At 46.4% G+C, this 27,501-nt stretch overlaps 1 protein-coding gene across 2 annotated transcripts in view; it reads left to right on the forward strand.

The window, feature by feature from the left end:
* The first annotated feature begins 1,166 nt into the window (after positions 1-1,166).
* LOC146839068 (uncharacterized) overlaps positions 1,167-27,501 on the forward strand; it is a 41,358-nt gene continuing 15,023 nt past the window's right edge. Inside the window, exon 1 of one of the 2 annotated variants that reach the window (XM_085603076.1) lies at positions 1,167-1,242. The gene's annotated coding sequence lies outside the window, so the exon portion shown is untranslated. The other variant, XM_085603075.1, reaches the window with a different exon arrangement.

Consider the following 27,501-nt stretch of genomic DNA (forward strand, 5'->3'; position numbering starts at 1 on the left):
CTACCGCGGGGGAATCTGTGCTCCACCCCTACTGCCTGATCCATCGCCGGCCCCGTCCCCTTAGCCAACTCATCCCCCCGGTACCTGGGCATCGGGTGTCCCCAATCCTAGTTCTGATCTCTCCCCCCCCTCTTGAGATTCCTATGGATGGCTAGATTCCCCCCTCTAGGGGAGCACGTGTTGCTATTTCGATTGAGGATTGCCTTGTGGGTTTGTTTGTGTTTGCTGTGCTTTAAATTTAAAATGGAACCGTATGATGGGGGCTGCATAATGTGACACGCAACGATGTTATCTCCTGTAAATGCTCGGCAGCGGCACCATGTGTTTTACAAATGTATACCGTATGCTCCTTTTATTGCTAGCGGCCGGCCGGAAGGTTGTAGGCCCATACTTGTACAATTTTTTGAGTCCTGTAATAAACGGTTTCAAAAAAAAAAAATGATAATTTAGTTAAAGGGTTTAATATCCTACTGCAAAGGAAAGTCCAAGTCTACCAGCGTTATCCAATTGTAATGAGCTATTATATGTGGATAGCTCAGTGGGTTGCTGCTTTTGTCACAGAGAACCCTTTGTTACTTGTGGTGCAGCCGCATCTGAAGCTGAGGTTGGGGTGCTATTTATTTTTTAAAAAATATTGCTTTAAAAGCAGCTGCTGCAGAGTTCGACTTTCGTATTGCTCAAATCAGTGTGATTTCTGACATTTGTCTGTATTCGTGGACTTCATTGCATGATTTTGGCCACAGCCCACAAGACAGTGTCGCTCTGTCATGCATTTAGACGTTAAACGTCTGTCGTAAATCCACTGAATCTATAAAAAATGTCACACTTAAGCAATCTGAAACATTAGCAGCTATGCTCAAATAGGTGTAATTGCTGAAATGTACATATTTGCCTTTTCTCCACTAATTGAGTTTGCTCGCGAGAAAGTGTCCCTCTCAGTCCTTGAAATGTCACTCATAATTACACTGAAATTATGAAATTGTCACTCATGGCAATCTGAAACCTTGGCAGCTGGCTAAAAAGCGAATAACGTTATGCAGAATCCTCGTCTCCGCGTTCCTATCAGAAGTACAAGTTTCCTTCACTACACTAGCACATTTCTCAGTTCCGTAGCACTCCTGGGATATTTTAAAAGCTGCGATTAGAGGGCGGGCGGAAGGTACGTATCTGAAACGTCACCACGACCTTTGCTTGCGGATTTCCTCTTCCGGGAATGCTCCAATGGCTGTGCTCTTCGTGGAGGTCAGTGTCTGCGGCGCCGCGCATGCGCACTGCGCTCCTCTCTGACCTCCAGGCGTCTTTCCTGTTGGTCCGGTGTCAGCTGCTGTCCGGGCCGAGGCCTGTGGTCGGGTCTTGTGCCCCCGAGCGTGCGTCTGGAAGCCGGGCCCGGCCGGGCGAGAGCGTCGCTGCCGCAGGTAAGGAGGGGGCATATGTGCGGGCTCGCCTGGCGTCGCCGCTTGTGCCCCGGTGCGGGCGGCTCGCAGACCCGGGGAGGCTGCAGGGGCCCTGGAGGGCGGCGGCGAGCCAAGTGTCTGGCTCGGCTCCTCGAGCCCGTGCTCGAGCCGAGGCCTGAACATGTCTGCCATGGACTCATCCAGCGGCCGCCCCTTCAAGCACGATCCAGCTGCTCTCCGAGGCTCACAACGCGAGGAGCTGTGACACGAGCATGTCACAGGAGAGCACCGCAGCTAGAAGCGCATAATAGGAGTGATCGCTTGTGAACTTGAAACCCTTCCGTCCCCGTGGCATAGACCCCGTGCAGGCGGGAGACTCCCGCTCTCTGAAGCAAAATAAACCTTTTGTGCTCTCCCGCCTTAATAATCCACATTTGTAAAGCGCGAACAATCACCAGTAAGGGTCTCTAGGCGCTGGGGCCCGTCGGGAAGATTAAGCAAGCTATTGCCCAGAGTCACATGGTGCTGGGCTAATCAGGCGTTGGGGATCGAACCGCGATCCCCAGATTCCGGAGTCAGTTGCCCTGGCCGCAGCGCCACGTCCACGCCTCATCCCTCTGTTCAATAGAATTTGAGTGAAAATACATTCTCCAAATTTATTATTTTTAAATCTCCCTCTTGCCTCTTTTAAAATGTTGTCATATAGCATTAGTGAACTAAGAGGCAAGACGCTTGCCACGTGAACCGTGTGTGGACAGGTCATTATCAGGCAACATTCTAGTCTATTATATAAAGTACAGGTTTTTATACAGCTGGCATTCTGACTTATACTAACACTCTCGTCCATAATTCTAAAGTAAAGGGAGTTTTGGGTAAATAAAATATGTGCCCAAGATCACACAGTGTTAGATGGGAAGCTTCGATGTATCCAGGATCTCTGGTTTCACTGTGTAAAAATTAGCCACTAAGTGGGTATTTATTTGGTCTTCCTTTTTAAGGTTAATGATTTGTTTTTACCCTTTTCTGCAGTTTTTATTTGTTACATGCTCAACCCAAAGTTATTTACATGACCACTAGTTACATTACACATGGTCACATTAATTTATTTTAGGCACAATAAGATTAAGGTGTTTGCCCGGAATCACAGGATGTTGAGCTGACGCCGAGAGTCGCACTTGGTACCCAAGTTTCAAAGTCACATTCAGGTAGAGCAAGGATGGCAGGCAGAAGCCACAAGAAAGCTCGGCTCGTTATAGGCTTGAGGTTCCAGCAGAATCTTGAGCTGAGCCAGAGGCTGGCTCGGGTTTACAGTGGCACGTCCACCTCTGTCTTTAACTTGAAACAGCGACAGGTGCTGAAGCTTACAGCAGATGCGAGTCGAAACCTCTGCTTCATCTTTATTTATATGCGGTCACGCATCGTTTCCATGTTCAAGACGACTATAACTTATTTGTGTGATCTGTTAAGTTCCTGACAAAACCAATAGAATTTTTTTAAAAATGACAACTATTGTGACAGAGCAGTATCCATTACAGTTTCGCTCCTGGAACATTAATCTTTATGTACTTTCAGTACATCTCCCTCACAACCATAAAGTGCTTATTCTATTGATTTTTGTCAAAATAATGCAGTACGAGGAGAACAACAAACCAAGATGTGAACAAGTGGCCAAGTTGCTGATGACGGTATAGGGAGACATCCTTTGAATCCTGGATTCTCCATTTGTGTGATTCTAGGCAAAATCCACTCTGTATCTGATTCTCAGCAGGTGCCTAGAAATGAGTGTTCATTCGAGCAAAGAGCATGTGCAAGAAGTAATCTCCTTTATGACACTTTAGAAAACTATTTGTCTTACACATTAAGTTACCCATCTGTGTTATTTATATTTTATGAGAGAGATAGAGACGCTGCTTTCTGCTCACTAGTCCTATATACACTTTATTTTGGCATTGTTTCGGCGTGTCAAATGCCAGTTCAGAGTTTTAAGTGGTTCATATTTGGGGGTGGGAAATAATTTGACAAGTCTTATTTCAATGTTGAAATTAGATATACAGTTTTATCATAGCTCCTTTAACGTTATTATGAATATATTGCCATTCAACAATACTTTTGTATTTTCTAAATTTGCCAAGAAGCAAATGTGAGTGAGTGAGCCGTGAGTCTCATGGCTTACTGACATATTAGATTAGGGGAATAACTGCCCAGTAGTAATACACTTCAGTGTCCTTTACCATCCAGATGTTAATTTCAGGCCGCATGCTGCCAGTGAAGTGCAGGTTAGCTACATAGAGATCTGGGGTTCAAATGCAAGATGATGAATACTCCCAAAATCTTCCACATGTATCCACAATTCAACCATTTTGTGACCGATGTCAGTTGGGGACATAGCAGTGCCCACCGGCTGGTGGAATTTGAAAGTGATGCAGCGTAAAACCAGTGAATGAATTGTGGTGCAAGCGAGGCCAATGATTGAGGGTATGTTTCGTGGGGACGGAGGCATGGCACACAAACAGTCCACAACGCTGCCTTTCATGAGGCTTAGCTGCAGCTCTTCAGATAGTCTCTCTGCATTCATTCTGTAAACGGAATACATGAGGCGCAGAAGCATGCGCAGTGCATTCTGTTTAGAGCACATACTATTTTGCAAATGCTGCAACCCCTCCCTTTCCAAGTCGCACAGTGTGACGACTTGGAAAGGGAGGAGTCGTAAAAGGCTGCTGATATTGGACAAGCAGCTCCGGGAGTACAAGGCTGATGCTGTAGACACCCAGTGCTGCATTGGAATGTGACTCTTTTAAGCTTCATTTGTGTGCAGGCCCAGAGCAGGGACGTAGAAATTAATAGAATACTTGTCCATGGGACTAGTTGGTTTATAAATCCACTTGTCCTATAACAAAATCCACTATATATAATCTATTTCCCCCCCCCCCCCCCTTTTCTCCTCGGGCTGGCTTCACTGTGAGTGACAGCATTCTGCTCTTTCACAAGGAGCATGTTGGCACACAAAGTAGATTTGTTCAGTGGCAGTAACTGCTGTGGCAACGCATGTTTTTTGAGACCAAAAACAATATTTGCTTTTTGCCAATGTTTGTTATAATGGTGAGGCCCACGCAGCTCCCACAAAATAAGGTTTTTACAAAAACCATGCCAAACCAAGACGTGCATTGACCAAACCAAAAGGCTGACCACCGATTTTAGACCTACTGGCTTTGCCAATGCTCGTTTATTTTTGTTTTCCATAATCTTATTGAAACTTGTTACATTGATTTTCCATTATGATTATTTTGGGGAAATACTATCATGCATCAACACATTTTGCTAAATGATACTGCAAGGAAATGGGACCTAAAAGTTTACAGTAGTTTAGCAAAATGTTTTTTTCCTAGTTGCATTAAAAAAAACAATCATTTTATTTTAAAAGCAACGAATCGTCAATCTTGCTTTGAAGCTTCTGCATATATTTGCATGTGATCAGAGAGCATTCTGGGAGCATTATACATAGCCTCATATTGCTACACATTGAAAATGTGTGTACACATTTTTACACTGGAACTACTGTCAGTAGTGCAGCCCGAGCTTACAACATTTCCTTAGAGGGCTCACCCTAATGAAGGCATTTCATTAATAAACCTTAAACACAAGTTGGAACAGCATTAACATATGGACAAAAAGATTACCTTAACTGCAGACAGCGCCCTTCCCTGATCCATAATATGGAACTGTAAACTGGCAACTAAAGGGTTTGAGCTGCTTGAGGTTGGGCCTACTTGTCCCAGGGACAAAATACACATGAAAACTTGTCAATGACCCCAACAATATGTTCTGGGCGTTGTGGTATTGGAATTCCACATCCCTGCCAGAGGACCCTAATTATTGCAGAATCGGGCTGACAGTAGGTCAGCCCATACTGCTTAACGTTCACATCCATCAATGCTGTCAACTAGCTCTTGTGTACGTGTCTACTTAAAACTGCCTGACGTCCGTTTTGGAGAACGGAACAGGCTGGCCATGACAGTGTGTGCTTTTCACATAATTTAAGTAGGATGGTAAGTGCTTTTAGCAATTGCCTTCCATGTCAGGTTTAATTAGAAGGGTGTAGCCCCATCCAACCACTCCCAGAAACCGCCGCTGCAGCAGTGAAATCTGTGATCCGTTTAATTAATATATGCACATTTCCTGCAGCTTACCTCCTACCAAGCGAGTTAGGTAACATGGATTTTTCTTTGTGTGCATGCCACCTTGCATATGGCTCGTACGTAATTTAAGGTACTCCTGTTCACTTAATTATAATCGCACATCGGTTCACTCATGCTCCCCCCTCATTGTCTTTTTCTTGTTCCATACAGGATGTCCCGTTATTGTCATTCCTGATGACACCCCTACATCTTATTGTACATCCTGTATGGATATCACAATGCAAGAGCATAAGCAGCCAGTTTCAATTTGCCAATATTAGCATGCTTTTCCTGAAATTGGTCTCCGAGCATGCAATTTCTGTTTGACCATTCAGTGGAAAGTTTCCGTTTAAAGAACCCCTGAAAGGGGTCTTTTTACAGACTGCATTTTGAAGTATGTGAAGCAGAACTATTCACTAACCTAGGATGGAGACTTCCACTTCAGCGTCCCCTTTCTTCTCTATTGAAAAAATCTCAATCAAAAAGGCAGAGATCTCTGCACTTGTAAGCCTACGTTTGACTAGTAAATGCACGAGGGCATGGGGTGGCTAGAAAATGGGGAATTTTTACTATATAATGGGAGGGGGTTTAGCAAATTTTGAGAGGCTTTCAGGGAGTGCAGCCTATGGTAGGTAGCAGCAGGAATGAGATGCAAGTAGCACCGCCAAGAGCTCCCGCAGTAACTGTAGGAGTTTAAATAAAACTCTGAACAAGTTATAGGTAGAATGATAACGGATAACTTCCTCAAACACTGGCTCAATTATGAAAATAGGTAAGTGAGTTTAACTTAACTATTGTTAGAGCGTTTCAAAAATATTTTCGCTATCACTACGGTCCTGAAGAAAGTCCACCGATCTTTAGAGACACCTACAGACTGAAACATGTCGACCACCAACGCAGTAATCATTTAGGTGCAGTGGGCCATTAATACACCCACCCAAGCACCACACACAGTTTTTTAACTTTACCACATCCTGGCTAATAAAATACAGTACACAGGAAAGGAGGTATTTTTAACGTCACTTTTTTCGCCAATACACAGGAAATCCCGACCGTCATAAGAACCAGATGGTCTCCCTCCAGGTGGAGGAAGGTTGACTGCCTGGAGAACGGGCAACTCAGGCGGGAAAGGACCCAGTGATAAAACCGATCACCTAACCGCTCCTGGCAGAGAACCAAGATTTGCCGCCTCTCACAAGATAGTGTATGAGGGCCTTTTTACAACACTTGGAGACCTTGGCATTTCCAAGACACACTATTCTTTCCCTTTTTGATTATCGACTAAGCATAGAAGCAGAATGAATCGCTGCTTCTTCCTCCCGAATATTGATCTTTGGGTATATGAACCATCAGTGTCCCAGTCACTCACAATCTCCCCTTCATACCACTTTTTGCTGCAGTTTTTCACACTGTTATCCCCCATGTCCTTTTCTCCCCACATCTTGCATGTACGTTTGGGATAATGAAAAATGGGCATGTTCTAAATTTGAAGGAGCTGCTTAGGAATTCTGAAACAAAGGTTTGACCACTAAGGGTGATGTGGCATGTCTAGGGCAAGAAGTTGGCAAGGAAGAACCAGAGGAGAAGTTGATGGAGTCAATTAACAATGCCCCTCCGCCCAACAGTAAAGGAGATACAAGGGCTCTTTTATGCCTTGTGGAATTTTACACAAAGTTTGTGAATAGCTTTGTAGAAAATACTTACACTGTCAGGCGATTGCTAAAGAATAAGTCTAAATTTGAATTGCCAGTAGTGTTGGGAAGGGTTTCGTGAACGAAATAAGGACATTTATAGTGCAATGCCTGAATGTGGTTTCAATCCTGAAAGGTGTAGTAACTATTACTGCAATTGGTACTGGTTAAAGAACAGTCCTGACCCAAGTGGTAATAAAGGATGTGAAATAGTTATCACCTTTGTCTTTCGCTCTGTTTCACCTGCGGAAATAAAATATTCCTTGCTAGAGATAGAGAGAGAGAGAGGGCTTTGAACATTTCCACCAGTTTCAACCAATCAACGGGTTGGTGAAGTGCAACTACTCACCCAAAAGGGTCTCAAGGTGGCGGGGGGGGGGGCACTTGGAAGTTCAGTTATTTGTCTAAGAGCCAGGTCTTGAAGTCCTTCCTGAACTTGGAGAGTCTGCCAGAGGTGAAGAGGGAGGGCATTCCATTCCTTGGCCGTGAGGAAGGAGAAGGAGTGACATCCTGTTCTGGTCTTCTTAAAGCGCGGCACTGTCGCAAGGGAGAGCTGAGCTGAGCGAAGGGATCTTTGGGGTGTGTGGGCGAGAAGCTTGATGGTGATTCTCTTCTCGATGGGGAGCCAATGTAGTGTCCGCAGATGTTGAGTGATGTGGCAGGGGAGAGGTTGGTTGAGGACTAGTCTGGCGTTCTGGGTGTTCTGGATTTGCAGGTGAGGTTCTTGTTGATCCCGGCATAGATTGTGTTGCCGTAGTCCAGTCTGCTGCTGAGGACATGGGTGTCGGTCTTCCTGTGCTTGAGATGAATCCAGTTGAAGGTCTTTCGTAGGAGGCAGAAGGTGTGGAAACAGGAGGAGGAGACTGTGTTGATTTGACAGGCCATTTTGAGTTCGGAGTCCAGGATCATTCCGAAGTTGCGTGCATGGTCGGTGGGGGAGGGTGGATTCCCGAGGGTGGGGAGCCACCAGGTGTCGTCCCAGGCATCGGGATGTGAGCCCATGATGAGTATTTCGGTTTTGTCCGTGTTGGGTTGTAGACAGCTGTTCTTCATCCACCTGGCGACAGCTTCCATTCCTTCTTGAAAGTTTTGTATGGAGGTGTTTGGTTCATTGGATAGGGAGAGGATGGTCAGTGTGGGATCTGAGAGGAAGGGAGGGAGTCTGACCCGCTGTGTCCTGCTGTAGAGGAAATGAGCGGATCCAGCTGAGGGCCATGCCCCAGATTCCTGCGTCGTGTAGTCTGTGGGCTAGGATGCGGTGAGAGACCGCGTCGAAGGATAGGTCCAGGAGGATGAGGGCCACAGTCTCTCTTCTGTCAAGGAGTAAGCAGTTGTCTGTTGCGGCGAGAAGGGTGGTTTCGGTGCTGTGGTTTTTCCTGAAGCCGGATTGGGAGGAGTTGAGGATGTTGTTTTCTTCTATGCAGATAGAGAGCTGGCTGTTGACGGCTTTTTCTATGAGTTTCGCCGAGTACGGGAGTAAGGAGATCGGTCTGTAGTTTTTGAGGTTGGTGGGGTCTGCCGTGGGTTTTTTCAGAGGGTTGATCTTGGTGTGTTTCCAGTTGTCGGGAAAGGGGGGATCTCGAAGGAGCTGTTGATGATTTGACGAAGCTCAGGCAATGATGTCACCGGCTCTGTGGTAGATGTGCTGGGGGCAGGGGTCTGTGGGGGCCCTGGAGTGGGTTGGAGTCAGTCTTCAGGGTGCCTTCGATGGTGAGGGGTGTCCAACTGTCTAGCATAGGATGAGTTGTGTAGGGGGTGGTGGGTGTAGGTTCCTCGTGTAGCTTGTCTTCGAAGTTGTCATAGATGGTCTTGATTTTGTGGTGTAAGAAGGCGCTGAGTCTGTCGCAGAGGTCCTGGGAGGGGAGGGGGGTGTCGGTTGTCTCACTGTTGGGTTGGGTGAATTCTTTGATGATGCCGAAGAGTTCCTTGCTGTTGTGTGCGTGCGCGGAGATTCGACCCTGCAGTGCTTTCTTCCTAGTGTATCTGATGAGGTTATTGTGGGTGGCGGTGGCTGCTTTGGCTTACATGGCCATGAAGTTGATCGACTAAATCACACTGTACAATATGTGGGGAAAAAAAGTTGCTGACTTAAGTCTGATGCCATTACCTATCAAAAAAGTACTAAAGAATGGATGGGGATTTTTGTTGTTGCAGGATTATCAGGGATGTGGGATTCCTATAGCCCGACGCCCAGAACATATTGTTTGGGGTCAAGGGCAACAAGTTTTAATGTGCATTTTGTCCTTGGGACAAGCAGGCCCAAACCCCTGCAGCACAAACCCTTTGGCTGACAGTTTGCAGTACACCCTAAGGGAAGGGCATGCCTGCAGTTAAGTTAATATTTGTGTGCATATGTTAATGCTGTTCAAACTTGTATTTGTGGTTCATTAATTGAAAGTCTTTATTATTAGGGTGAGCGCTCTCAGTAAATGTAAGTTCTGACTGCACTACTGACAGTGGTTCCAGTATAAAAATGTGAACACACGCTTTCAAAGTATAGCAATATGAGGCTATGCATAATGCTCCCAGAATGCTATCTGATTAGATGCAAATATTTTCAGAAGCTTGAAAGCAAGATTAATGATTCTTTGCTTTCAATATAAAATGTTCCCAAAAATTGAAAGTAGGAAGTTTTTTTTTGCTAAACTACTGTAAACTTTAAGGTACCATTTCTTTGCAGCATCATTTAGTAAAATGTATTGATGCATGCTAGCATTTCCCCAAAATACTCATATTAGAAAATCAGTGTAACCAGTTTCAATAAGATTTTGGGAAACAAAAATAAACAAGCATTGGCAAAGCCAGTAGGTATGAAATGGTGGTCAGCTTTTTAGTTTTGGCAATGCGCGACTTGTTTTGGCAAGGTTTTTGTAAAACCTTATTGATGTAAGAGCTGCCGGACCCTCACCATTATAACAAACATTAGCAAAAGCAAACATTGTTTTTGGTCACAAAAAAGCACACACTGCCACATTAGTTACTGGCACTGAACAAAACTACTTTGTGTGCCGATATGCTCCTTGTGAAAGAGCAGAATAAGGTCACTCACCGTGAAGCCAGCCGAGAGAGAGAGAGAGAGAGAGAGAGAGAATTTGAATAAACACAAAAGGTCATGGTTAACACCAGACCAAATTAGGGGCCCAAGGGTGCACCCTTGGTATATGCCATTGCATTAAGGGCAGCTATATGGATTTCGTGAATTCACAAGAATTTACAGCAGTAGGGCAAGAAATAGTACTCCTAGAAAATATTTGTGAACTGCATTTTAGCATGAGCAAATATACATGTGTAGATTTGCTCATACGAAAAAAACCTGAGTGCTTGCAAGTTTATTTTCCCTCCAACCACTTTTTTCCCCAACTCTGGAAGAAGGTTTAAGTCTGCCATTGTCAGGAGTAAATTTCCAACATTTCTCAGTATTTGGAAAAGATTAGAGAAGAGTTGTTGAAAACCCTTAAAACATGCAAGTTAGTAGGTTTGCACAGACTCAAAAGGACATTCCAACCCTGAAACTATTGTTTACCACAACCTTCAGTCCCAGTATGTAGATCTGCGGAAACGTAGCAACATAAACGGATTGCTAGTATTCAAACACTACTATGGTATGAGCCCTGGCATAATCAGAGAGGCTATACAAGAGCTCTTATATAATGAGATTGCTGCCATAATTTGTCGCCGCAAAACATGGCACCAAAGGGACAAGTAGATTTATGAAGCAACCTGCCCCATGGACAAGTAGATATTTTCATAAATTCCACACCCCTGATTATAAAAGGCAAAACATCCATGGTCTCAGACAGGAGGAATTGGGGGGGGGGGAAAAACGTAGGGAAGCCCAAACATTTCTACGCATGAATGAATATATTAGATGTCATTGGCTTATGAATGAGGGACTGAATAGGAGGTGAGGAAGTATTGGCTGAAGAGGATGGATTATTGTTGCGGAACGAACTTGTGATTTCCCTGGAAAGTTTGCGAAAGAGGACTCTTGACACTTACCATTTAGATATATGAAAAACAAAGGGCTAATCAAAGAATATTGTATTGGGGGGCCTAGGATGGACAAGGAAGATGAAGGATTCTGTGGAAGCATAAATTCTGATAATCCACAGCTTGCATTCAGACCACCTTTGTTCCCAGTAAACAATTCCCGTATGTCTTGGTAAAGTTAGTATTGAGGTGACCCATATGGGAGAACGACCGGGAAATGAAATGCATATTAGGGATCTATGGTCCTTTCTGAAAATGGCCTAAAGTGGAAGTTGTGATGTGTGTGGACTCTGGGTTCCTGGATACGTTTTTTCACAGGGAATATGTGCCAAAGTATCTGAGTGGTAATGGCCAACAGTTCTGATAGGAAAAATTCCAAAGCTATTTGAGGAGGAATGTTGCTATGCACAGGACCACATCTATTTATCACCCAGAAGGAAATGGAAGTGTTGAGCACTTCAGAAGTAGGATTCAGGGTATAAAGCTGGCAAAGAGTAATAGGAAGTGGAAAGAATGGCCTGTGCATACCACATCACACCATGTGAGGTCATGGGCTACAGTCCTTTTGTCTTGAAGAAAGGGTGGCTGCCAGTCACCATGGGCAGCCGTGGGTGAAGGCCAAAGGCTAGACGGGCGGAATAGTCCTCAGAAGAGGTGTAAAAGAACATTGTGGAGGCACAGCCTTCATATAAAATTCATTAGATTCACGTGTTACAGATTTCACAGAGATCATACATAGTGTGACATCACGAAGGGTTATCTTTCCCATATAAGTTTATAATTTTGAACTATAGTACGCTACAAGTTTGCTGTGGTATTGCCGCTGTAAAACCTTTATTGTGCCAATTAACAAATTGGTACAATAACACCATTTAAAATCACAGTATTGTGTAAAATAAAATATTATAAAATGGATATAAAGGTGCAGCCAAAAAGTTTTTATGCAGAGGTCTCAAATTTAGGGACCCAGCGTAGATGGCATTAACCCTCTGTTATGCATAGGGGTTAAGGCAGTTCATTGCAGCGTGAAAGATTTTCTTTTCTTTTTTGAAAAATATTTGTCTTTTTTGTTATTGATACAGGTATGACACGCATATCAATCAGGATAATTGCATTAATGCCCAACTCTGTAACAAAAAACAGTATGTCCTGAAACCAGTTCTTAATTAACATCCCAAAACTCCCTCTGTCCCTTCCCCTCCCATCACCCCAACATGGACCAGCCAGTCGCCATATGTATCCACAAAGAAACCTAGAATCCATGCCTGCTGTATTCAGTTCAACTCATAGCAATTTATATAGTGCAAAGCTACCTCCAAAGATGTGTCCCGGTATTTCTCCACCAGAAGTCATTATTAGTCACTACAGCATCTCCTGATGTTGACTCCCAACTTCTCCCAGCATGTCCAGGGAGTAGCATTACATCCACCTTCCCCACTCTCGTCTAAACTTTTAAGGGCACTCCCTATTTGCATATGTGACTTTGTCCGCTACCATCTACGTATCCAATCTGATTTCCATAATTGAATAGTCGAGCAGACATGCACCTCCCAGTACCTGGCGATATCTCACTTGGCCACAACAAAACCCAGACTGCAGAACATTATTTTGGGCCTTGGTAGATCAACATCATTGGGAATCCCAAGGAGAATACATTTAGGGAGGGTCCAGTAGGATCGAGTGCTTAAGAACTCTGTGAAGTTCTCAGCAATCTTTCCCCAGTAGGCCTGCATCAAAGGACCGCTCCAAACAGTATGAAAGAAGGAACCCTCCCCATCTAACCCTCTCAAACAACAAGAATCTTGTTCGCTACCTATGGTGTGAAGTCTCCGCCTATCATAGTATGCCCTATGAAGAATTTTGAACTGTTTTAAGTGGAGCCTTAACTTTATGGCTACCTCGCTTCGGTGCATTAATGCTGCCTCCTAATCGATATCTTCCAACTCTCCCACAAGGATGAAAGATTTTTGTTAACTATCCAAACCGGGCTCTATCCATCAGTCTGTTGATACTTAGACAATATACCTAGCCCACCTTAGAGGCGTGAATTTCATGAAACATTGGTCTCAAAGTGCGACATGCTTTTAAAAATGCTTTAAGCACTCATTCTCGCCTATAGCTACAAAATCTGTAACATTGCCAGTTCAGTTGTTTTGCCCAGTTTGTTCGATTTTCTTTGATGGGAAGAGTCCTTCGCTTTAGGCATCAAATTTGGGCGTCTAGTCATTTTATTTAATAACTCTTTAGGATAAGGCTGGATCTTTAAGTTTTTGTAGGAATTAAAGATTAGAAGTTCGTAGGGAGCATCTCCTACTTTTTCTGTATCAGCTTTACGAGAGATTGCCGTAACTTGTTTTTTCAGAGTAAACCTGATAGATGAGGACGTAACAGTTGATGCAGAGACTGACTCTAAACTGATCTTTAAATCATTGGCCGTGGCTGCTAAGTTTGACCCCCCAAGGGGTCTATATATCTCAAGTAGAGCCTTCTTTAATGTTCCTGGGTCAGCAGTAACTAGAGAGTGGTAGTATTTGATATATAATAGTTTGCACTCCAGCTCTTGCCTAGTAAAGCTGAACTTCAGCCGTAGCTCAACTGCCCTGTGTGTTTTAGTAGACAGAAAATTTACTTGTAGGCATTACACTGTATCTAGTGTGATTGACAGTTTCCCAGGGTATGTTTGATGGCCGTAGGAAACTGTAGGCAGTAGTTTGGCACGCACAACTCAAATTATTGCCTCGGCTGATGGACTGTGCAGGTGTTTATTTAATTTGCAGAGATCAAATATGACTGCAGATGCTATTCTCTTAAGATACTGTAGTTGTGTGCTCTGCTCGCGTTTATTAGGGAACCATACTACCAGATAGTTATAATTTGATGAATTATTAATCTTCAATTCTAACCTCCAGTGCTTATTCGACTTACGTTTTTAGTTGCCGAATATCACAACCATAGTGTTTTCAGCTTTAACAGTAAGCATATTATAAATGTTAAATGAATTCAACTGGTCCAATGCTTCCTGCGTTTATTTCTAGTGTGGTCCAGGAAGATGAGGTTTTCTGCATATTGAAGTACAGGGACTCTGTAAGACCCGATCCTTGGTGGTATTGTTTTATCTTTTGTATACGACTTGGCACAGGTCTGCTGTATATAAATTAAACATAATCTGTGCTAACACACTTCTGTTTTAGGCCTCGATTTATCTATATTTCAAATGTTACTCTGTTTTACGTTGTCAAGCTTAATGTGGACTCGTGTTAGAATAGAGAGAAATAATTGCCTTCTGTAGGGAAGAATGCCTAAAATCGGTTTGGTATTACGGAATTATATTTTCCTCTACAGACCCTCAAGTACTTAAAGTAAAAATTTTGCCTACGATTTTGCTTCTAGGTCTAACAGTGCAATTCATCGATACTTCGATGGATCAATGGTGGATCCCTTTTTGTTGATTGGGTGTAATATGGATTCTCTCCATGAGTGTGGAATTTGAGCTGACTCGGAGCAGTAATAATATTGGTGACTGAGGTGGTTGGTCTCCGTGTCAGTATCGGTTTTAAACACGGACCCAGACAGTCCATTCGGGCGCAGCGCCTCATTCCCTCTGAATGTTTTTGAGACTTTACTAACAGCTTTCTTATTAAACATGATCAACTTGTCTATCTTTACCGATGTTTTGTGTGACCTGCCAGCGCTTTAAATGCGCCGGTACTCACCGGTACTGAGTACCGGCATTTCCGATTTTTTTTTTTTTGCCTTCAGTACCGGCACTTCTCTGGAGCCAGGGAGAGTACCGGTACCCTGATCCAGAGGACGGCCGGCGCAGGTAAGGTTGCTCCTCCAGTGCAGGGCAGATGCCGCTCTGCTTCCGAGGAGCATGTCGTGTAATGGGTTAATCTGTTTTACTGCCATAAACGCATTTCTCGTGTGTTTTGACATGTGCTTCAGCTGGTACAGAAGTCATTGGGTATGATCATATCTTTCCCTTCGCCCGCCCACTTGCCACACCTCTATTTTAATTAGTACCTGCACTTATTTTTTACCATTTAAACCACTGGTGATCCCGGTGTTCGTCATCTCTTCAAAGACTTCAAAGGAAATTTGATTGGTTTGTAGTACAGCTGGTGGACAGCATTTGATAGTGTGGGGTGCTGGTTTTTGTTCATTATTTAAGACTTCAACTGTTTGAACCCATGAGTCCATGGCAACCCCATTTCCCCTTATGCAGGGTTTACTATCTAATTTTGTAAATATATGAATTTACTATGTTTGCTGGTAGCAGCTGGTCTATCATTCATAGTCCAGTTCTGGGTTATGGTATTGATCAGTGTCAATTGTGGTGGCCTCTGTATATCTGTTCTTATCTGTGACTTTGCTCTGGGGTTATGTTGCGGGTTCTTTGAATGATTCTGTTAGTTCATTCCAGAGGTCTGCTGTTTAGTGCTTATGGAGCCCCCACCGTTCTTCGGTTTGGAGGGCTGTGCCCTCAGCTCATGCCCTTCTATGAACTTCCTCCAGCGGCAGTGGGGAAGCCCTTCAAGTGATCTCCAGCCCATCGCTAATGCTTGGCGGGCCATGATCAAACCTAAGTCCCTAAATCTAGACCGCACGTTCTGGGGCTGCGAGGGAGGATACAGGCCCAGTAGACATTTCTCCATGGTTAACACATGGGTTTCCCCCCGTTGCCCTCTCCCCAAGTCTGCTGTGACCTCTCGCAAATGGATGGGCAAGCCCATATCACATGTATAAAATCTGCATCTGTCTTGTGGAACCGTTTTTATTTTGTGTCTGTTGTCAACAAAATAATGTTCAGTCTGTGAAGTGTAAGTACATGGTGTGCAAATTGTTAAATTGCGTGTAGTGGAATCTAGTGTGTCTGGAGACCTCACATGGATGTGACCGTATATGACCCCGCTCTTGTCTCTGTTTTCGTCCTATTGCTTTTTCCCCAGTATGGCCTTAGTTTCGTCAGTGGGGTTGTGGTCAATGCCTATAGGTTTGCATAGCCAAGATATGAGCTTGCACCCACTGCCACATGTATGTACAACCTGTAAGACGTCATGTGTTTTGGATTCGATGTGGCTGCCCTTCCACAGTGTCTGTAGGGAGCGTATTAGTGTCCCATTGGTCACAAATTGTGATTCTGGGAGTGTGTCCTCATCAATCAGGGAGGATAACTCTTGTAGTTGCCCCTCTGCGTAGCAGTCACCACAGTGGCAACCATCAGAAAGAACTGAGCTGGACCCAGAGCCAAGTCACCAGATTTCTGGGCCCTGCTGACCCTGACTGGGCCACATTAAAAGGTTGCCAACACTAAAAAGTTGACTTTACATATGCTGCACTGAGATAAAAGCACTACTCTGCCAAGTGCCACGCTTGCAGGGATAAGCGCCTTGAGCAATCAAGAGGATCTAAATATGCATAACATTTGCATTTTAGTAGGGTGATGATGGGCATGCACTTAAATGTAGGGAGCGTATTAGTGTCCCATTGGTCACAAATTGTGATTCTGGGAGTGTGTCCTCATCAATCAGGGAGGATAACTCTTGTAGTTGCCCCTCTGCGTAGCAGTCACCACAGTGGCAACCATCAGAAAGAACTGAGCTGACCCTGACTGGGCCACATTAAAAGGTTGCCAACACTAAAAAGTTGACTTTACACATGCTGCACTGAGATAAAAGCACAACTCTGCCAAGTGCCACGCTTGCAGGGATAAGCGCCTTGAGCAATCAAGAGGATCTAAATATGCATAACATTTGCATTTTAGTAGGGTGATGATGGGCATGCACTTAAATGGTAGTGCTGAAGAGACCTTTGCAAAGCTCAGTGGCCTTATCTGCTACTGAAGATGGCTCTTCTCACTGGGAGTGGAAGTTGCCAGATCCAAACCTGTACTTCACAATTTTACCCCAATCAGCACAGAGGCAACTTACATTAAAAGAACATCTTGGGAGGAAATATGTGCTAGTGTCTCAGCTGACGATCGTGGAACCTGGGGATCTGGGTTCTGATTCCAGCTTCAGCGCTTGCCTGAAAATCTTAAACTCTCTTAATCCTCCTTTGCCAAAATGGTAATTCAAGAAATTTAAAACAGCTGTGGATTTCGAATATGTAAATCCTCATTTGATGGCCACAATATTGTTCTGTCTGGAAACACTTGCATTAATGTATAGTGCTCTTTCTCTTTAGCTAGGGTAGCAACATAAAAATACCAGTACACACACCTACACACAGCAAGGCGGACATCTTAACATGCAAAGTGAGGCATATAAACTCTTCCTAAACCTTTTTGTGTTTCTTGACTGCTGTCATTTCTTCCAAAGTTGTAACACTCACCCCCCAATTGACCGCTTCTGGTCAACGTCTAGTTAAAGGTCACTCATCTATGTTCAGCTTGCCTGATGGTTACAAGCCTAGTCATCTGTCCATATTTGCTGACACTGCTCTGGAGCTCAGCTCTTTACTAATTTTTACAATTCATCATAATAATTTGGAATCTGCAGTATTACACCCCCTGTCTGCAGAAGGTGGGTCCCATTACTTGCCTCTAATGAAAATTAGAATTTATAAACAAATGAGGAAATGATACATGTTCTCATCAGACAGTGCTCTAGCTCCTGATATGTTTGTTTTAATAAAACAGCCACTCATTGAACATGGTATGGCATTTCCTGAAGGGGAAAAAAAACAACAGCTTTAAAATTATGGTACGGTGTTAATAAAAATTGTTGTTTTTATTTAGAAAAGTTAATAATCTTATTTGTAGAGAGCAGACTGAGATGTGTATTCAATAACACCTCTGTTTCAAGCAATACTAAAGGAGAAAAAACTAAAATTGAGTGTGTTCTTGAAATGTGTGGCTGGTCCCAGCAACCTTGATGGTTTAAAAGCTAAACCATAATTCACAACATCAATCAATCATTTGTAAAGCGCACTACATACCCGTGAGGGTCTCGAGGTACTGGGGGGGGGGGGGGGGGCACTACTGATTGAACAGCCAGGTCTTGAGTATCCTCCTGAAGGTCAGCAGGTCTTGGGTCTGTCATAGGCTCAGTGGGAGGGTGTTCCATGTCTTGGTGGCGAGGTGGGAGAATGATCTCCCGCCGGTGGTTGTTCTTCTGATGTGCGGGACGGTGGCGAGTGAGAGGTCGGCGGAGCGTAGCTGGTGGTTGGGGATGTAGAAGGAGAACCGTCTGTTGAAGTAGGCTGGGCCGGTTTTGTGGAGTGCTTTGTGTGCGTGGATGAGGAGCTTGAAGGATATCCTCTTGCTGACGGGGAGCCAGAGCAGGTTTCTCAAGTGGGGAGTGAAGTGGCCATGTCGTGGTACGTCCAGGATCAGTCGCGCCAAGGCGTTTTGGATGCGTTGTAGTCGTTTGAGCTTGGTCGGGGCTCCCGCGTAGAGGGCGTTTCCGAAGGGCCTGTGTGATTGTCTTTCTTGTATTTGTCGGGATCCATCTGTAGATCATGCGGAGGGTGTTGAAGTAGGAGACTGCGTTGACTTGCTTGGTCATTGAGAGCGTTGAGTCGAGGATGATTCCCAGGTTGCGTGCATGGTCGGTGGGTGTCGGGGCTGCCCCCTGTGCCGTCCGCCACCAGGAGTCGTCCCAGGCTGCGGGGTTGGAGCCGAGGATGAGGACCTCCGTCTTGTCCGAGTTCAGCTTCAGGCGGCTGATCTTCATCCAGTCGGCGACAGCCTTCATTTCTTCGAGGAGGTTGGCTTTGGCGGTGATGGGGTCCTTGGTGAGTGAGAGCATCAGTTGAGTGTCGTCTGCGTAGGAGATTATGTTGAGGTCGTGCTGTCGGGCGACGTGTGCCAGCGGGGCCATGTAAATGTTGAACAGTGTCGGGCTGAGGGAGGATCCCTGGGGTACGCCGCAGATGATCTCTGAGGCTTTGGAACGGAATGGGGGGAGGCCGACGCTCTGGGTTCTGCCGGAGAGGAAGGAGGTGGTCCATTCCAGAGCCTTGTCTCGGATACCTGCGGCGTGGAGGCGTGCGCGTAGTGTGCAGTGGCAGACGGTGTTGAAGGCGGCGGAGAGGTCTAGGAGGATGAGTGCTGCAGTCTCACCGTTGTCCAGCAGGGTCCTGATGTCGGTGGCGGCGATGAGGGCAGTCTCGGTGCTGTGGTTGCTGCGGAACCCTGACCGGGAAGGGTCCAGGATTCTGTTTTCTTCGAGGTATCGGGTTAGCTGTCTGTTGATGATTTTCTCGATGACCTTGGCCGGGAAGGGGAGCAGAGAGATGGGCCGGAAGTTCTTGAGGTCTCTTGGGTCTGCCTTAGGCAGTGGCGGCTCCTTCAATGGGGCAAAAGGGCAGCGACCCCCCCCCCCAAACCATCACGTCTCACTCTGCATCTAATTGCTACGATATTGCAGCTTTTACATGAATGGAACGATCTCACCGATCATTTTGCTTACATGTAAAAGCTGTAATATTACCCTGCACCACAAGAGGGCTCCCGGGGCTGTATTGCGCATGAGTCAGGCGTGGGCTGTTACAGCCCGTCCTTTCACATAAGCAATACATATCTGACATGCTGCACTAGCGGAAGGCAGTGCAGCATATCAGACAATGGTAAATTGGGGCCTGTCAGTCTTGCGCCCTTATGCCCCATCAGAAGCCACGATAATGGAAAAGGACAGCCTCCCATCCTATTTGAGCTTCTGATTGGGCATAAGGTTTTGAGCCTCGCTCTGGCACCCTGTTTGTTGAATCTGGGCACTTGGGCTGTTGGGAATGGTGATTCGCGATGTGCGTGTTAAGAACTACCTTAGGTAACTTTCACATTGTGTGCATGACAGAAAGCATGTCTATATTATGTGTGCCTGCACCAGTGTATGTGCGTGAGTTTCCACACAATTCTCTGTGTAAATACATTAAAAAATGTCCTTTGTGGTAATGCTGCCTGCGTCGCTCTTCCTCGCCCCTTCACTCAGGCAGTGCAGTCTAGGTACAAATCATCAAACCTACCAGGACGCCACGGAAAACATTTTAAACGTTCCACCACCCTCCCAAGAACATATTCGGACAGTGCACCATGGAGAACAGATAATACCAGAGATAACGGTGTAGAGCGGACTCTGGCCTCCTGATCTAACCTCCCACCAGAGCCTCGGACTCTGGCAGGATTTGTGTGACGGTGACGCATTAACTTTTACTGCAAAACGCATGGTAGGGACATCTTTGAAAACACATGGATTAGACAATTACTCTGCAGAGACAAGGTAGGCCATTGATTAATTATCAAAAGGCAGCACGGACGACAAGTAGTTAGGAGGGAGTAGGGGGTGACCTGAGAGCGAGAGCTGAGCACCAAAGAAGGAGGCCTTGGGTGTGACTTAGCCAGGGCCTCAAAGCGACTGCTACCAAGCCATACAGAGGGTTGAAATAAAGACACCAAAGGCCAGTAACTGGATGTGTGTGTGCGCAAAGGACTGTCTTTTCAGCTAACGTTTTTGACCAGACTGAAAAACAGACGTACCTTGCCGGTGTTAAAGAAGTGTATCATGGTGCTGCTGGATGCATTACTACTTGCAGCCAATTCAGAGAATACGTTACATTTCCAGGCAGGCACAGACAGCACTACTTGATCAAACTGAAAAGTAAACAGGTGTCGGAGCCAGTGCTACCAATGAGATGAGATGAATTCTTGTACACGTCAGAAACAGAGCATGCTCGCACAGCCATAAACATTTTTGCCTAATGATCCATTCTAACATGACTACTTTTCTCGAGTGTCATCTCTGCAGTATTTCGCTTGAAATGATTATGCTATCTGCACGATAAACAGCAATTCAGGGTGAAAATAATATTAGTTTCATTTTTAGTCAGAGACAACAATTAATTTATTATCCTGCGCACATTTTCTATAATGTAGTTGTAATGCGAGATAGCTAACCCACACTTAGGAAACTTAACAGGATTTGCTTTTTTTTTTTATTATACCGTGTATCCATCTTCAGATGATGTCCTCATCTTGTTGTGCATTCTCTATGCTCTCTCCATGTTCTGCCAACATAAAATATGTACTTTTTTGGCCTATGACCCCCATGCAGACCCAGGAGTGCTTTTAGAGAGAGAGTCTGATGTGAGTGAAAAACTGCAACTACTCTGTGCACATTAATAATCCTACATCCTGCAGGTTATCCTACTTTGGGTGTCTTTTTAAGGTTGTGTACTGCAAGAGGTTAAGTTATCTTGCTTCACTTGCTTGTTTCAACATGAGTCAGGCAGTACCGCCCTACCATTTTCAGAGTTCACCAGCCGTGACTGGCCTTAGGTTTTTTGAGTAGGACATTTATCTCGGCGTGTTTCCAGCTCTCTGGGAAGGTCGCGGTCTCGAGGGAGAGGTTGATGACGTTGCGCAGGTGGAGTGCGATGGAGCTGCTTGCTTTGTTGGCGTGGTGCGGGAATGGGTCTGATGGAGAGCCGGAGTGGATTGTGCTCATGGTCTTGATGGTGTCATCGACGCTCATGCTAGCCCAGGCTAGCAGGGAGTCGTGGTCGATGGTGTACGGCGGGTCTGTTGTGTTGCTGTCTGTTGGGGCTGTCTGGGTGTTGAATCTGTTGTGGATGTCTGCTGTCTTGGGGTGGAAGAAGGTGGCGAGGGAGTCGCACAGGGCTTGCGACGGGATGACGTTGGTGTTGGAGCTGGGGTTGGAGAGTTCCTTCACAATGTTGAAGAGCTCCTTGCTACTGTGTGCGCTGTTGTCGAGGCGGTCTTTGAAGGAGGTCCTCTTGGCCACCCTGATGAGGTGGTGGTGGTTGCGGATGGCGTCCTTGTGTGCTGCGTGGCTGTCCGGAGTTTGTTCACTGTGCCATTCCTTCTCTAGTTTACGGCAGGCTTGCTTGGAGGCAAGGAGTTCTGGGGTGAACCAGCTTGCCCTCTTGTTGGTGTCTCTTTGGGGGGGTTTCTTCAGCGGGGCAAGGGTGTTGGCGCAGTCCTCGATCCAGCGTCTGAGGCTGTGGGCAGCGTTGTCGGCATTGGAGGGTTCGGTGGGTGGGCTGAGAGCCAGGTTTGCATGTAGTTGGTCTAAGGTGATATTGCTCCAGCAGCGGCGGGGGATCTGTTGGGTGCGGTGATGTGTGGTGGGTTTCTGGCAGGCGACGTGGATGCAGCAGTGGTTGGCCCAGAGGAGTTCGGTGGTGTGGCTGACGGAGGCGTACGGGCTTGAGGAGAAGACTGGGTCGAGCGTGTGGCCGGCGGAGTGGGTGTGCATTGTGACGAGTTGCTTCAGTCCGAGGTTGGTGAGGTTATCGATCAGGGTTGTGGAGTTGTTGTTCTCAAGGTGAAAGTTCAGGTCTCCGAGGAGGATGTAGTCGGTGGAGGTCAGGGCGTGTGTGCTGATGAAGTCGGCGATGGAGTCAGGTGGTCGGTAGACGAGGGTGCCTCTGAGGGTGGAGTTAGAGTCTGTGTGGATCTGGAAGTGCATGTGTTCGGCGGTGCTGAGCGCGTCGTCGGTGCTAGTCGAGACCCTGATGCTATTCTTGTGAACGATGGCGATTCCTCCTCCGACTCCGTTGGTGCGGTCTCTGCGGGTGATCTTGTAGCCGTCTGGGATGGCTATGGCGATGTCGGGTGCGGAGGCGTAGTTCAGACAGGTCTCTGTCAGGACGGCGACGTCCGGGGATGTTGTGTTGAGCAGGTCCCAGAGCTCGACGGCATGTTTGCCTGCGGAGCGGGTGTTCAGTAGTATGCATCGGAGGTGGTTGGGGTCTTTCTTGGCGGGTGGTTCGTCGGCTCGGAGGCTGGTGTAGCTGCAGTTCCGGCAGGCTCAAGGAAGCCGAGACAGAGTCTATGAGAAACCCTAAGAAGACCATCTGTTGTGCTGGCCGTAGCTCCGACTTCCGTGCGTTGATGACCAACCCGAGATCTTGAAGTACAGCAATAGTCATGGTCACGTTCTGGGAGAGATGTACCAGAGACTGATCCAAAATCAGGATGTCGTCTAGGTAGATAATCATTCTTACCCCCTTTCGGCGGAGAGTCTCCACCACGGGGCGCAACAGCTTTGTGAAGCACCACGGAGCTGAAGAAAGGCCAAAGGGCAATGCTTGAAACTCGAAACCCTGTCCGTTCCAGGCAAACTGAAGAAAACGCCTGTTAGGGGGGGAAAAATGGGAACCGTCAGGTACGCATCCTTCAAGTCGATGCGGACCATCCAATCGCCCTGAAGGAGGAGATCCCGAAGTAAATGTATTCCCTCCATCTTGAAGTGGCGGTAAACCAGCCACTCGTTGAGCTCCTTTAAATTGATAACCGGTCTGAAACCCTTGTCCTTTTTCTCTACCAGGAAAAGATTGCTGAGAAAACCTTGCGGATGAAGTACCGACCTGCAAACCTCTTCTTTCCTTAGAAGATCCGAAATCTCGGACTCTTATCAAACTCTCCTCCTCTGCCGAGAAATGTAAGGGTCTGGGGCATATAGTCTGAACAGGGAAGCCGTAGAACTCTATATGGTAACCCCTTACTGTCTGCAAAACCCACGGGTCTGATGTGATCTTTCCCCAATTGTGAGCGAAGAGAAGGAGCCTCCCCCGTAGATCGTGAGGGAAAGAAAGGGTAATCCTTACCAGAGGGGCCTACGGGGGCGTTCGCACCACCCCTGTTGGTCTGACCTTTCCCTCTTCCGGAACCTCTACTGGGATAGAAGGTTCCCTGGCGACCGTCATTCCAGCCGTTGTTCCGTCACTGTTGACCTCTACCGGAGGGTCCTTGTTGCTGGGAACGGCCGGAGGAGCGACCCCTGCCTCTTCCGGCCCTGGCAAAACACGCCTAGGAAAAATCTTCTTTATAGAGGCCTGAGCCTTGTCCAGGGCCGAAAAGGAGGTGACAAACTTGTTCAGCTCCTTAACAAACGGATCCACAAACAGCTTACCCTGAGACGGACCCGCCTCCGAGGTAGCTAAGTCACCTAGCTTTGGATCCACCTTTATAAGGAGTGATCTTCTCTCTGCCACCAGGGCACAGTTCGCATTGCCCAGAAGGCAAATTGCACGCTGCGCCCAATCCGCGACTATTATCAGTCAACAAAGGGTCTCCAGATTCCTTCGATCGTTCCGCCAGTTGGATAATCTGGGTTAATGGACCTACCACGTCAAGGAGTTTATCCTGACAATTTCTCCAGGACCCATCTATACCCTTCTTGGGATCACGCATATATTTGGAAAAAAAGGTACAAAGCTTATCAATCTCAGGAGTATGCGCTACCTTTCCTTTAAGCGAAGGCCGGGGACATTCGCCCCTCATCCGTGTTCTAACCTCCCTCTCTAGAGGCTGGCGAATCTTGGCCACCACGTACTCCGCCACCTTGGCGTCAGGGAACTATTCGGACGACCTGGGATGGTAAATCTGCGCGGGCTCAAACATGTCCGAATGCCCCCAGTCCCCGTCCTGGGACTCAGAGGAACGGGAACCCGGGCGCCATGGACGACCCGAGTCCTTATCCTCGTCGGAGGAGACGTCCCCTTCCGACGCACACTCCCCTTCAAGGGAAAGACTGCCATCGGGGTCCAACTTTGGGGCGACCGAGTGGCAAGTTTCTCCGGGCTCCTCTTCCTCCCGGCAGGGTGCGTGTTTAAGCATCCGTGCACTCTTAAGGAAGGTGTCTCTCAACTTGTCAAACCCTTCCAAGTGCCCCGCGTGACGCTTTATGGCCTTCCTCCCCTCCCCCTGAGAACCACTGGGACCTGCCCCCGTCGAACTAGGGCCCCCAAACATCCCTGGGATACTTCTGGCTAACTGATCTACCCTATCCTGCAGGGGGGGGCCAGCGCCCTCGAGATAGGCATGGTCCAGGCCATTCCTCTTCAGCCCCCTGAATGGAGGAGTAAAAGTGGTCTTCAGAAAAGACATTATTACCAGGGTGAATAAAGAGCACAAAAACGCCTGAAAGATAAGGCAGGCAGCCCCCTCTCCAATGCTCAACACGGCGAGGAACAAATCCCAGCTGTCAGTCTCTCACAAACGAGAGAAAAGCAACCAGCAGGTGGCGCTGAGAGCGCGCAATGGGGGAAAGCACCGCAAGCGGAGAGAGTTGGACGTGTAATGTAAATACGGTGCTCATGTAAAGCGCTCCAATACCTTTGGGCCGAGTTCGCGCTATATAAATATGCAAAACAACATTACACATTCAGGCACGGGGAGATTAGGTGATTTGCCCAGAATCACAGGATGTGGACTCGACCCCGAGGCTTGAACCCTGGTTTCCAGCACCAAAGTGGGCAGCGCAGCCGACGGATCATATCCCCTCCCCAATTGAAATTGCTTTAGGTACGTTTGTCTTGGTGTGAAAAACGTAAACAAATATGATGCATTTAAATCAATAAAATGAATGGAAATAGGACATTTGGAATTTGTGGTCACCGGTAAGAGGGGCAGTTCGCCCCTGTCAAGTTACTCCCACATTCGTACTGGACCATGAGACCCTATTAATAACAACTTCCTTACCACGTGTTTGGTCTCGAGCTCTCGCTGCAGTTTTTCTCTCAAGTTCTCCGCACTAAGGCTCCCGGTAACCGCCATCTTTCTGCGGCAAAACCAAATGACTTTACTCACAGTCCTAACACTGTGTTAGCGCATGCAAGTCAAGCCTTGACCTCACATATGAGATGTACTTCCGTTACGCCTGGTTCGCACACTCATAGTAATAGTGGGGGACATTTTACATTGGGAGGATTCAACAATTTAAAGGCCGAGACCATGGGCTCTCGCTAGGGAGAAGTTATCTACCCCTATAGAGTAGAGAAGAGATGGGCAGGGATATTCCGGTAATTGTAGAATGGGATGTTCACATAATTTCACTGAATTGAAACACCCATATCGATAATTTTTTAAGCAAATTTGTAGGCTAAGAGTCAGTACCTCTTTTAAAAGTCCCATACTTGCAAGTGGCGGCCATTTATTTACAGCGAGCTCGACCCGGACCAGACAGTTACATTACACAAAAGTCAGTACCTCTTTTAAAAGTCCCGTACTTGCAAGCGGCGGCCATTTATTTACAGCGAACTCGACCCAGACCAGACAGTTACATTATACAAAACGGGGAGGACAGAAAATGTGCACGCGGCAGCGAGAAAAACCAGGCCTCGCCTGCTAAAAGGTTTCTTATCTTTATGGGGCCATGTGTTTGGCCCCATAAAGATAAGAAGCCTTTTACCACAAACGTGTAAACCAAGCGAGCCAGTCCAACTGGGACGGCTCGAAAAGAGAAAAGTGTACGCCACTGTAAGCTCTTTTCTAATGGCAGGCCACCGTTTAGCATAAACGGTGACGCCGGCCAATGGGAAAGAGGGCGTGGCTTAAACCCAGCTAGTGAAATCTTCCCTAACTCATTAAATCTCGCCAGCGAGACTGCGCATGTCTGCGCAGCCTACGCTAGCGGAGACCTAAAAAGCCCGGCACCACAAATGATACTGCTCAATAATATATGTACAGTGAGCTCCTGTGTGCACACACACGCACTCTGTGAAGGCATGCGTCTGATATTCTTAAAAGCTGTTGTCTGCAGAAGGCAGCTGCACTGTTTACTACCACCACCCAGCCTGGGGACATACAACAGGCAATTACTGAAAGTGGGCAAAATTATTTCGTCTTGGAGTAAAAAAACACACCTTCTGACAAAAACATGCATCAGTTTAAGTGCTTACGTAGTGAAAACTAATAAATACATACATGAATAAATAAAGTGCCTGGTGCCCAAATAGTATATAGGAAGACCACTTCCTTCTCAGTACTGGTACCACCCTCCTTTTTGAGACTATAAACCACACAACTGCGTATGTATGCTACTTCTCATTTAGATGCGACTCCCAGTAGGCATAGTCCATATTTTCACTTTCTATTTCCATCGTAATGTCTGCTGTAAAGCAGCTCTGTCTATACTCTTGCTAATTAAATTGCACCAAAGTGACCCGGATACAGTTACACTGTCAGAGGAAGTGAACAAAGGAAGTGAACAAATGTCTGCAAACTTGCCACGTGATCACGAGTCCAAAACGGCTCATGATGCGAGTAAAATCAAGCGACCGCTCCCGATTATTAACTGTAACAGAATCTCTAAAAGCTGTTACATCGGGTATGTCTCTAAGTGCAAGAAAACAACTGCCAATGCATAAAACATTTATACTGCAGGAGATTTGTTCCTCGCCTTTTTTTTTTTTTAAGTGCTCTCTATAGTTTTTGTGCTGTATACCATTTCAAGACCAGAGACCGAAGCCAGATCAGGCAGGCAGTTGTTGGAATCCGAGAGTGGA

This window comes from Triturus cristatus, chromosome 4_2 (assembly GCF_964204655.1).
Source record: "Triturus cristatus chromosome 4_2, aTriCri1.1, whole genome shotgun sequence".
Taxonomy (NCBI): Eukaryota; Metazoa; Chordata; class Amphibia; order Caudata; family Salamandridae; genus Triturus; species Triturus cristatus.